We start from the raw sequence: 11,405 nt of genomic DNA on the forward strand, positions 1-11,405 counted from the left end.
ACTTCTTATTGGCTAACTCCTACACCTTAATTAGCCCATTTCTAGTAATCTGTATATCACCACGAAGTCGTGACCTACCAACAAAGTTCAACACATTTACCTCTGGCTGCAGATCCATGAAATCTCCCTGACTCTGCCTTCTTCCTCACAGCATTCAGTTCTATCTTCCCTGCCTACCTAAATTCTGCCCAATCAACAGGCCAAGGTAGATTTCTAATTCATTAACCAAGAAAAGCAACACACAGAGAGAAGGACCTTCTATAACAGTGTAGACTAATATGTATAGAAAATTTAATAATATGAAATTTACAACTCAGCATAATGTTTTCAAATTAACCTTATTTTTTAACAGCACACTATTTTTATATTGTTTACTAGAATTTAATTAATTGGATGTACTAATCTGCTTAATATATTTATAATTATCTCTTAATCCAATCTCTCTCAAAAGTACTTTCAAATAAGGACATAGATTATACCCTAATATTAAGCTATTTCCCCTAATAGAAATAGGTAATGTTAAACTCTTTCACTATGGCCTTATTATAATGGCAAATTAGAAGTCAGGCATGATATTCTCTATCCCTGTAGGCAAGAACAGAAATAAAAATAGTTGGAGACAATAATACTAGGATACCAAGGGAGACAATTTCTTAATACAGACTGAAATACAAAATAGTATAATAATGATTATTGTCCTCAAATGATTTTAATGATCTTATGCAAATAGACTGAAAACGTACTATATAAACATAGCATACAAGCCATTGAGTACATATTTTAAAGATATTTTGAACAGTATCAGAAAATTTGTGAACACTCAAGTCCAATTTGTCATTTTTTTGTGCAAATAGTATTGGTTTTCTTTTTTGACAATCATTAGTTTTTGTAATTAGCTTATGTGTCACCTTTGTTTACTTTTGCCCATTTTCTACACCTTTCCAACAAAAATGTAAAGCTTCATGAAATAAGAGCCCTTGTCAGTAATTGTCTCAACTTTATTCTGAGTGTTTTAAACTATACTAAGTTGTTCAATAAAGAAGTCTGTTTATGATTCTAAGGATATGTTGTGTGAATATAATTATTTTCCCTAATGTCTATGTTTGCCTTGAAAAGGTAAGCTTATTATAGAAAGAATATGCTTGAGCTTCTCTCCCCAGCTCCTGCAATTGAACACCAAACCCTCAGAAATTCTTTAACAGGATTCTTTTTTGCTTTTATTGATGAAACATATTTTGGTAGATACCTATGTAATATCAAAATAGGACTAGTCAAATGATTAGAATATTGGAAGTTTAAGACAGCTGGACATCTATAGAAAAGAGAGGCTAGAAATCTATTTGAGAGATGTAGTGATGTGGGAGTGGCATATATCAATCTGTTGATTTCATTGGTTGAGTAATAAACAAACTGCTTGGGCTCATAGCTTAGAACATAGGTGGGAGGAGTAAACAGAGCAGAATGCTGGGAGGAAGAGGAAGTGAGGTAAGATGCCTCAGACAGAGACGACATGCTCCTTGCCCCCGAGCAGACACATGTGATGAAGCTCCGACCCAGGATGGACGTAGGCTAGAATATTCCCTGTAAGACCGGTGCTCACAGATTATTAGAGATGGGTTGATTGGGATATCAGAATTAGCCAGTAAGGGCTAGAGCTAAAGGGCTAAGCAGTGATTAAATGAATACAGTTTGTGTGTTGTTATTTTGGGAATAATCTTGCGGGCAGCGGGGTGCTGGGGACACAGCCCTGCCGCTCTTATTACAACAATGTACCAATAATTTAACCAACAGTAATTAATTAATGAAACAAAAAAAACCCTAGACATTGAGTGTCCAAGAGTTTCCTGATTAACACAAAGTCTGATATATAGGAATCTGTATAGCCATTGATAACTCAAGAAGGTTGTGTTGATTAGAATACCTCCAAATCTTGTCTTGTATTTCTCCTTTACATAAAATTGTAATTGTTACTGCAGAGCTCTCCTGAGCTATACAAGTCATTCTATTCAAGGGAAATTCTCAATTTCAGAATTGGTTACTCAGTAGAGGAGAAGGGCCTGAGACCTTGACACTTGCTCTTGATGTTTTAAATAAGAGATATTATAAAAGAGACTGAACCCTTAAACCTGTAAACCATGTCACTAAGTCCTAGATGTTGGTGTCAGAATTATATTTCAATTCATCTACTTAGAATTGGACAGAGCATAAAAATTTAGTTCTCTTGTGGACAAACAACTGTCAGACAGAACTTACTCATTAAATGACACCTCTTCAGCATTAGGAAAGTTAGAATCTGTAACAGATGGAGCCCTTATGTCTGTCATAAATATCCCCTAACAGCTAAACTCAAACTTTACCCAAAAGTTGAACTATAGTAAATAGCAAAGTGGCTTTCAGAGCTTTACAGTAATACAGTGTTTCTCATTTTGTTTCTTGGATTTAAACAAATAATGGTATACATTTTTATAATGAAAAAAGCTTTTGGTAGATGCTATTAAATTACACTGTTGGTGAGTACTACTAAAATGAGTGGATGACTAGAAAACAATCATAAGGAAGGTTGCTTCAGTACAAACTGGACTTATGAGAAACAAATAATTTTTGTATTCCACTAATATTTTCTCCAAACCCAGATAAATCCCTCAACTTTTCCCTTTGTAGACATCTTGTAAACTAACTTAGATACATATTATAACCTCCATCAACCTGTCCCATCTGATTTCTCTATACAGCAAAAATCAGTATATAATTCTTAACAAAAATGGCATGTTTTCTAGAATTTGCTCATTATCTTTTTAGTTTGAAGTTTTGTTAGTGTGAATTAATTAATTTGGTAAACCAGAATGGTGGAATTATCACTTTTAAAAAGTAGTGTTTTTGTAGATGGAGAATGCTCATTCATTTGACAGCCACCCAGACCCGAATAACACAAAACTGTATACATTATAACAATGTTTGGTCAATAACTCAGACATATTTCTAGCTATCTCTAACATCTTGAATTAACCCATTTCTAATAAGCCATGTATTGTATTGGTACAAAGCTGAGGCTTACTGGTAAGGATCCACCATCTGTCTCCTTCAGCAACTACATGGTGTCTCTTTGACTCTACCTACTTTCTCTTTCTAACTCTGTTCAGATTTCACATCTGGCTTTACTCTACTAATTTAGCCACTGGCTGAAACAGCTTCTTTAATAACCAATGGTAATAAAACATATTCATAGCATACAGAGGGGTATCCTATACCATCTCCCCTTTCCTATCTAAATAAAAAGGAAGGTTTTGAAATTAACATAGTAAAATTACATTTAACAAATTAAGTATTAAACAACAATTATACTTACAATATTTAGTCATCTATCCCATCTTTGTGAATCTGAAGTTTTATATCTAATTTATCCTTTATGATAACTAAAGAAAACTATAACTATCTGTCTTCAACTCTTCAAAGATCCCAGAAGGCTATAATATTACCTAAGTAAACAAGAAGTACATTGTAAGCAACTTAAAGATGTCTAGAATTGACAGAGACATCTCACTGCCTGGACAATCACTCAAAGTTCTTCTTTAACTTTGGGACATCCATTTTCAGTCTCCAGGCCCATAGTATCTGGAAGACTATTCCATGAAGCAGGAAACTTAAAAGGCTGTTTGCCTAACTTGGCAGTTTTTCAGTCACTTTTTTCTGTGTCCTTCAGAATGGCTGCAAGTTTTTTTCTGTGAAGCAGAAACACTGAAGGACCATGCAGGCTTTTGGAATGTTCATTAGTCACTTTTCTGTGGGTCCTGCATTTCAAGTTCATACACCATACCATCAAACAGTCCAAGCAAGAACTGTTTCTTGCTCAAATGGCTAACAAACTCCTTAAGGAGCTTCTTCAATGCCCATCATGCTCTTGAAGTACATTGGTACTGCCAGGAGCAGATGAGTCCCATGGTCATAAAAAGTCCTGAGTTCTTAAAACATTTTTAATGTCCTATTCTGTTCATTGAAAAATTTGAAGAAAACCTATCCATCTGAAATATACCTCTGTACATGTAGAAAACCTAACTAATGTTATTAAAAGTTTCATTATTACAGATAACTATCTATTAATCTATATTTCTTAACTATGAATTGCATTTTCAAATTAGCTGCACAAACACAACACCTTAAACAAGAGCAGAAATACGTATATACTATGCAACAGAATTGACCTTAAATTTGTATCAATATAATAAGATCAATACCAATGCAAAATATTCAACTCTATATTATATTCCTATTTAATGTATACAAATATTTATGAACACTAATTTTGGAAATTTGGGCATTGATTTCTCCAAGCTGCTTTCTGCTGTTTGTTGGGTAAAGTATTTTTAGAGTCCAGGGAGAATTTTTTGGGGGGAGCATTGTTCCATCAAACCACATTAGCCTGAAATTAACCAACAAATTCCTATCCTACATGAAAACAGTATCAGAATGTCTTGGACTCAAGTTTTGAAGTCAAGCTAACTTTAAAATATATATTGATATTTTTTAGCAGCCAGCCCTCAGATTCAAGTATCTGCAATCAAAAAATTCAAAGAAAACACAATAATATGAATATTTCAGAATCTCTGCATATTTTCCATCTTTATGTGGCTTTTTATTACTCTATTACTTTTTAATATTTATTTTATTATCTTTATTCTTTTAATCGATATCTGTCTGTACTCTTTTATATTACTTTTACTGTCTCTTCAAGGACTTCACTTCTTTTTATTACTGTCTATACTCTTTTTCTTCTCTCTCCAAAGCTTACATACATTTTTAAACACATTGTATATTGTTTAGAGGTATTTTATGTCCGAGTCTGTCCTATTGTGTATCTGAAATCCTTTTCTCAGAAGAATTTTAAAATGGTAAGCAGTGTGGTTGTGGCAGTCCTGGATCCTGGCTTCACCTCTCTTGGTCTTTCAATGTGGCAGAGGTACAGACATTTACTACCAGCTCTGGGACTGCTGCTAACCACATCTACACTGGGAAGCTCCATGCAGCATGTAAATGCTTTATGTCTGAGTAAAAGCTAAATCTGCCATGCAGTGTGCTTCTCATCCTGGAATTGTCTCCATGTTGTGACAGACTCCACCATGCTTTCATGCCCATGCCTGTGCACGCCTAGCAGACTTGTACAGGGAAGAGTGCTGAGCATCAGGCATGCTCTCAGCTACTTTCCTTCTAACCTCAAGTGGACATACAAGCATCCAGACCTGAAGTGTGTGGCTGATCACACGGATTATTCCCAAATGTATGGGCACCATTTTGGAAAAAAAAAATAACTGACAACTAATGTAATATAATTGGTCTTAGAGACTACTAAGAAGTGGACATTTAGAATTCAGTTATTTCTTCACTTCCTTGTGTTACTTTTTTCTTCTCAGTCATGAGTACTAAGATTTAAAGTCTTCAGCCACTTCCTAAACTAGCATCATTTCTTCAATAACACCTTTTCTAAAATCATTCTCACCCAATCAAATCTTGCTGCATTTTGCTTTATTTTTTATCAAATTTCATATCTAAGATATTCCATATACACTAAATGAAAATTATTATACTGTATGAAAATTTATTTCAAACTAAAGTCTATGTTTGAGGGTGATTATACAGAGGAATGGTGAGAATTCATGGGTTCTTTTTTTTTTTTTTTTTGGTTTTTTGAGACAGGGTTTCTTGTAGCTTTGAATCCTGTTCTGGAACTATATCTTGTAGACCAGGCTAGACTCAAATTCATAGAGTTCATCCAGCCTCTGCCTCCCAGTTGCTGGGATTAAAGTCATGTGCCACCACTGTCGCACTTAAATTATAGTTTCTTAATAACCATTAAGATGTTAGAAACAAAGAGCAAGAGCACTTTACATCAGCCTGAAAAATTTATGATGCTGCATTTCTAATAATCTAATGCTGCTGCTGCTGCTGAAGGGACCACATTTTAAGAAGCACTGCTTTGAATCAAATCACTTGAGAAACTATTAACAAAGGCCAATAGGAACAACACTTTAGAACATTGAAGTTTCCTGTCTTTTCCTCCATTCTATAAGTCACATGCTGTTTTTGTGAGAACAATATGTAAATTGATTTTAAAAAGGGATATTTGATGCTTTATTTTCCAATCAATGATGGGGTTGTCTTGAGAATTTTGTAAAGTCATTGAAGCTCTTATTTATTACAAAAAAGCAGAAAATGTGCCCAGTCACTCTCTTTCCTTGTTTGAATTAAACATAGAACACATGAAGATGCCTAGTAAATTATTAAGGTTTGTAAATGTAGTAATATTCTAAGAAATTGCCGCTGGATACATATCAACCACAAAATGACTGAAAACTATTTTCTGAGAAATAGTAGGTACTCCTGCTTCTTTTGTCACCCACAAACACTTTCTAAACATTATAAATGAAATGGTACACTCAGGTTTAACATGGTTTTTATAACATGAAAGGGGTTTTATGCAGTGGAGACGTTGTATGGCAGAACTAATTTTCCCTAACATGCTACATATTCTAATTGCAGCTAATGTTTTTATACTGGGAAATACATAAGGACAACAACCACCTATCTTTTCTTAGAGATAATACATTCTAAATGATGTTACGTAAATGTGATTCATTAGAAATGAATGAAAAGAATCATTATATACCCCTATTCTTCACTTATAATTTAATGAGTATGAAAAAGTTTTTCCTATTTTTAAATGGTCTCCAATCATTTTGTAACCATGATCTTTGGGGGAAAAAATCTGTTTCCATAAGATACAGGCACAGATACAAGAACAGATGAGAGGAGCCATTGTGGTGTTCTCATAACAAATCTCACTCTCTGGAGAGAAGGGCAGAACAGATGGTATGTCTCTAGGCAACAACTCTTCCCCCTTAAAAGCATTTGTTGATGGCAGCAGCCCATACAGAGAGCAGTGCCATATACTATGGGCAGGCTTTTCTTCCAGCTGTTGAGCTTCATATGATGTCTTTTTCCAAAACATAAGTGCAAAGGAATCTTTGGACTATATAAAGGGACACAGAATATGACACAGTGTTCTACCAGAGAGAGAGGCTCATGTAAAAGGGTTCAGGAATCTTATATAAGTATTTTTTCTGAACTTCCCAACCAAATGAAGAACAAGAGTTATTCATGGAGATACTTGAATTCATTTTACACAAACTCTGATGCAATGATTCTTGTGCTAGTAGCCAACACAAATCTCTCAATTTAAAATGTCAATGAAATCACCTTTGTACCTATTCAGGGAAACCTATTCATGACACTGTGTTAATCATTCTTCTCCCCATTTAGTAAAGAAAGGAAATGCAAGTGGTATATGATTTCTGTTTATCCTTTTTAAAGTCATTGCAAATAGTTGATGTTAACATTATACTTGAGATACAGGCAGTTATGTAGTAGGAATCCCTGACAAGAAATACTGTGGCTAGCTTTCTTGAAGAGAACTTATGACTGAACATAGTAAATTAGAAAGTGACGTAGATGATAAGTTATTTGCTTCAAATATGTATAGCTAATGGGACAAAAATGATGAATGAGCAGTATGATCAAAGTACATCATATACATGCATAAAATACGATAAAAATCCATTCTTTGGTACAATATATGCTAATAAAAAGGAAAAGAGTATATTATCCAAAAATGTTTAAAATGTAAGATTTATAAATAAAAGAAGTTTTGAAGATGAGAGAGACATATAAAATGAGAGTTTAGAAGTAGCTAGATCTAGGAAAGAACATGGAATCTTGCAAAAATTGACCTTGTGACTCTAAGCATATCACTAACACTCCAAACAATAGCAAGATATTACTAATATTTTTTCCAGTAATGCTTCAAGATAAATATATAAAAAGCTTTAGCACCCAATGTTTTATTTAGCTTAAAATAAGCTAGTATTAAACTTCCAAAAAGTAATAATGTGAAAAGAAAATGTGAACATTAGGCTTGATGTTGCTATGAGTTGAGCATGAAAGGGGCTTTGAGTCCCACTAGAGTCCTTAGGCAAGTCTATAAAAGAATTTAAAAGGAGACACAGTGGGGAACTATGAAAAGAGATAATTAGAGACAGGAAAAGAAAGCATGCCCTGAGGAGCAAGCAGGTGGACTTTGTTATCATGGAAGCTGCCTGGAGGAGCAAGTTTAAAAGTGGAAGAAGTTAGAAACTTGTGCTGCAGGAAAAGAAAACAAAAGACTGGTAGGCATGTCATTTAGTGATGATGACATTTGGGGTTTATAGCACATAGCTCATTAAAAAGACCCTGAATCCTCTTTTGTCCTTTTGTCCCCAGGCCTGTCATTTTTCTACCTATATTTTGATAATCTTATTTACATTGTAAATCAGGATTTCTCTTCAAGACAGGAATTTTACTCTTTACATCAAAGGAAGTTTTTGACCTTTGGATAGAGAAGGTGCCCAATGCTTGCATGAACCAAGGCCCCTTCTTTTGCAGCAAGCAATGCTATCATCAAAAGCTAGGTTATGAGTGTTGTAGTGATGAGGAGTGGCGGCTGCGTTTGCTGCCCTGCTAGCTTTACCCAAAATAATTACACGGAAACTGTATTCTTTTAAACACTGCTTGGCCCATTAGCTCTAGCCTCTTACTGGCTAATTCTCACATCTTGATTAACCAATTTCTAATAATCTGTGTAGCACCATGAGGTGGTAGCTTACCGAGAAGGATCTTAACCTGCATCCATCTTGGAGAGGAGAGCTATATCATCTGCCTCACTGCCTTCTTCCCAGCATTCTGTTCATTCTACTCCACCTATCTAATTTTCTGTCCTATCAAAGGGCCAAGGCAGTTTCTTTATTAACCAACTGAAGTAACACATACAGATGACCCTCCTCCATCAGAGTGTTTCTGGCACACTAACATTTGCATTTCCTAAGTGGTGTCCAGAAAGTAGATGGCTTCAGAGACATTTGTTAGTTCCTTTTATTCTTGTCTATTGTTCATTCTTAATGTCAACTGACACCTAACATACAGCTATTGAGAACTATTAGCACTTACATTTACTATGGAAAAATAACCAAATCCCTACACTAGATAAAACTATGTTATGCACAGAATCAATCAAATAAATCATAAAAAGCTAAAACTGAGTGAATTAAACTAGAGATTTTAAAGTATATTCTTTCTTCCATTTCATTTTGAACTATAAATTAAATTACACTTATCATTCTCTTATATCATTTGGTGTTAGTTCTATATTTCAGAATATCCTTTGTAGTCTCAAAGCAGTATTTCTCTCACAGACCTCCCAATCTATTAATCACTGCTATGCAGTTTTGTAAAGAATGTGACTCGTTACAAAAAAAATTAATGCTACATGTGAAATAAATGATTATAGACGTTAAGAGTTGATTTTTCGATAAGTCTGTTCTAAAAATACCAATGTGCAAACTGAAGGATGTGGGTTGTATGTGAAATGTTTAAAGTTGTAGCTTTAGGAAAATACGAATGATTATTTATTTTAATCGTATGAAACAATATCATGTGGGAAATATCTCAATAATGGCATTGGAAATTTAAATTCTATTATCTTTTATCACTGAACTATAAGATTGCCTCCAGAAGATCATTTCTTTTGGTACTTTCACAAACACATATGTAAAAATGAAAGTAATGCTAAATATTTTTATTGTAATTATATCTACAATAAGAGTATTTCTTACCCTTCATCAATGAGCTTCTCTTCAAAACAGTTGAGATCGTTACAGAAAAACAATTGCAATCAAAATTCAGAGTTGTTAAGTTCAGTCCCCACTGATATACCAACAACGTAACTCCTTCACCTAATGCTCATGGATATTTGCAGAAAAAGAAGAAAAAGATTGAAAAGTCCAGATGAATAGGAAGTTTGCTGTGAGACCGTATCTCCTAGATACATATGAGGGACTATAGCAATGATATTTTAACAACCTGGCTGTAGACAAGTAACTAAAAAATAGGAAACAAACTCAACAGCATCTTTGGAAGAGGTTTGTTCTCTCATAATATTGCAATAGGCATATTTATCCTTTGTTTTGTTTTGTTTGTATTATTTTCTACCATATAAGTCCTTTGCATATACTTTATACCTTCCAGTTTTGAGTTATAAGGGAATTCCTGAATGTGTGTACATGTGTATCTCTGCATCTATGAGTTTCTTGTGTTTTTTTTTTTGGGGGGGGGCTCTTTTTTTTGTTTGGTAATCATATCATAATCAAATTTAATTCTTATTCATTTGATTTATTTTATTATTACTCCTTACATGCCTTGCTTTAGAATATTATTTTAAGATGTGTTGTATTTGTATATACTGTAGAACATGTTTTTTAATGATGCAAAGATGTGTTTCATTCTTTTATGTTGCATTTGTTTAACTCTATGTAGTTATGTTACTGTGCCTCTATAAAACACCTAATTGGTGTAATAAAGAGCTGACCAGTCAATAGCTTGACAGGAAAGGATAGGTAGTGCCGGCAGGCAGAAATAATAAATGGAAGGAGAAATCTGGGAAGGGAAAATTCAAGGAGCAAGAAAAGAAGAGGGCAAACACACTGCCACAAACTAGACATAGAATATGAAGAAAAGAAAAGACACCAATGAAACAGTACCTTCTAGACACAACAAGAATGGCACACATATTAACTTAGAGACAGTGGCAGCATACATATAGCTTGTACAGATCCAAGCTATTTAGGGTCCCAGTGTTGAGAGAGAAAGTGTGTAAGGGCCCCCATCCATAAAATAGAAGTTATCTCTAATAGACAACCACAAACAAAAGAAAAAACTGTTTTCTACGGGGATATACAGAGTCTCACAGGGATATAAACCATACATAAGAGAGGCCACATGCCCTGCCTTAAATAACCAACACAAAATAAACTCAAAGACATTTTAAGAGAATTTTTGTCTCATAATTTTCTGTTTTGATAATTTCTACTATATTTATACTATACTTGACTTATGTTTATCTATTGTGGTTTTTGATTTTGTGCTTTTAGGGGGCTTATTGGGAGCATATGCATGTTTTTCCTGTTTCCCCTTCCTAGTTTGTCTGTTTGCTTTGTCTTATTCTGATGTGTTTGCTTATTTCATTGACTTGTGGTAAATTATCATCTATCTTAAAATAATTAGCTTACAATGTAGATATTTATGTTTTAGCATATCTGTATTTGTGGTTTTTATGAGGTCAGTAATGAAAACAATCCAATATTGACCAATAATATTTGATAAGTATATATGTTAGCTTTTTGACACTTTTTTACTAAGGAACAAATTTAGTTCCCCTAAGGAACAAATTTTCTATTAAATATTAACTTTTGTTTTCTGGTCATGCTTGTTAAATTCTTTTTATTTATTTTTTTTATTTTATTTTATTTATTTTTTTTTTTTTTTTG

This window comes from Microtus ochrogaster, unplaced genomic scaffold, assembly GCF_000317375.1.
Source record: "Microtus ochrogaster isolate Prairie Vole_2 unplaced genomic scaffold, MicOch1.0 UNK64, whole genome shotgun sequence".
Taxonomy (NCBI): Eukaryota; Metazoa; Chordata; class Mammalia; order Rodentia; family Cricetidae; genus Microtus; species Microtus ochrogaster.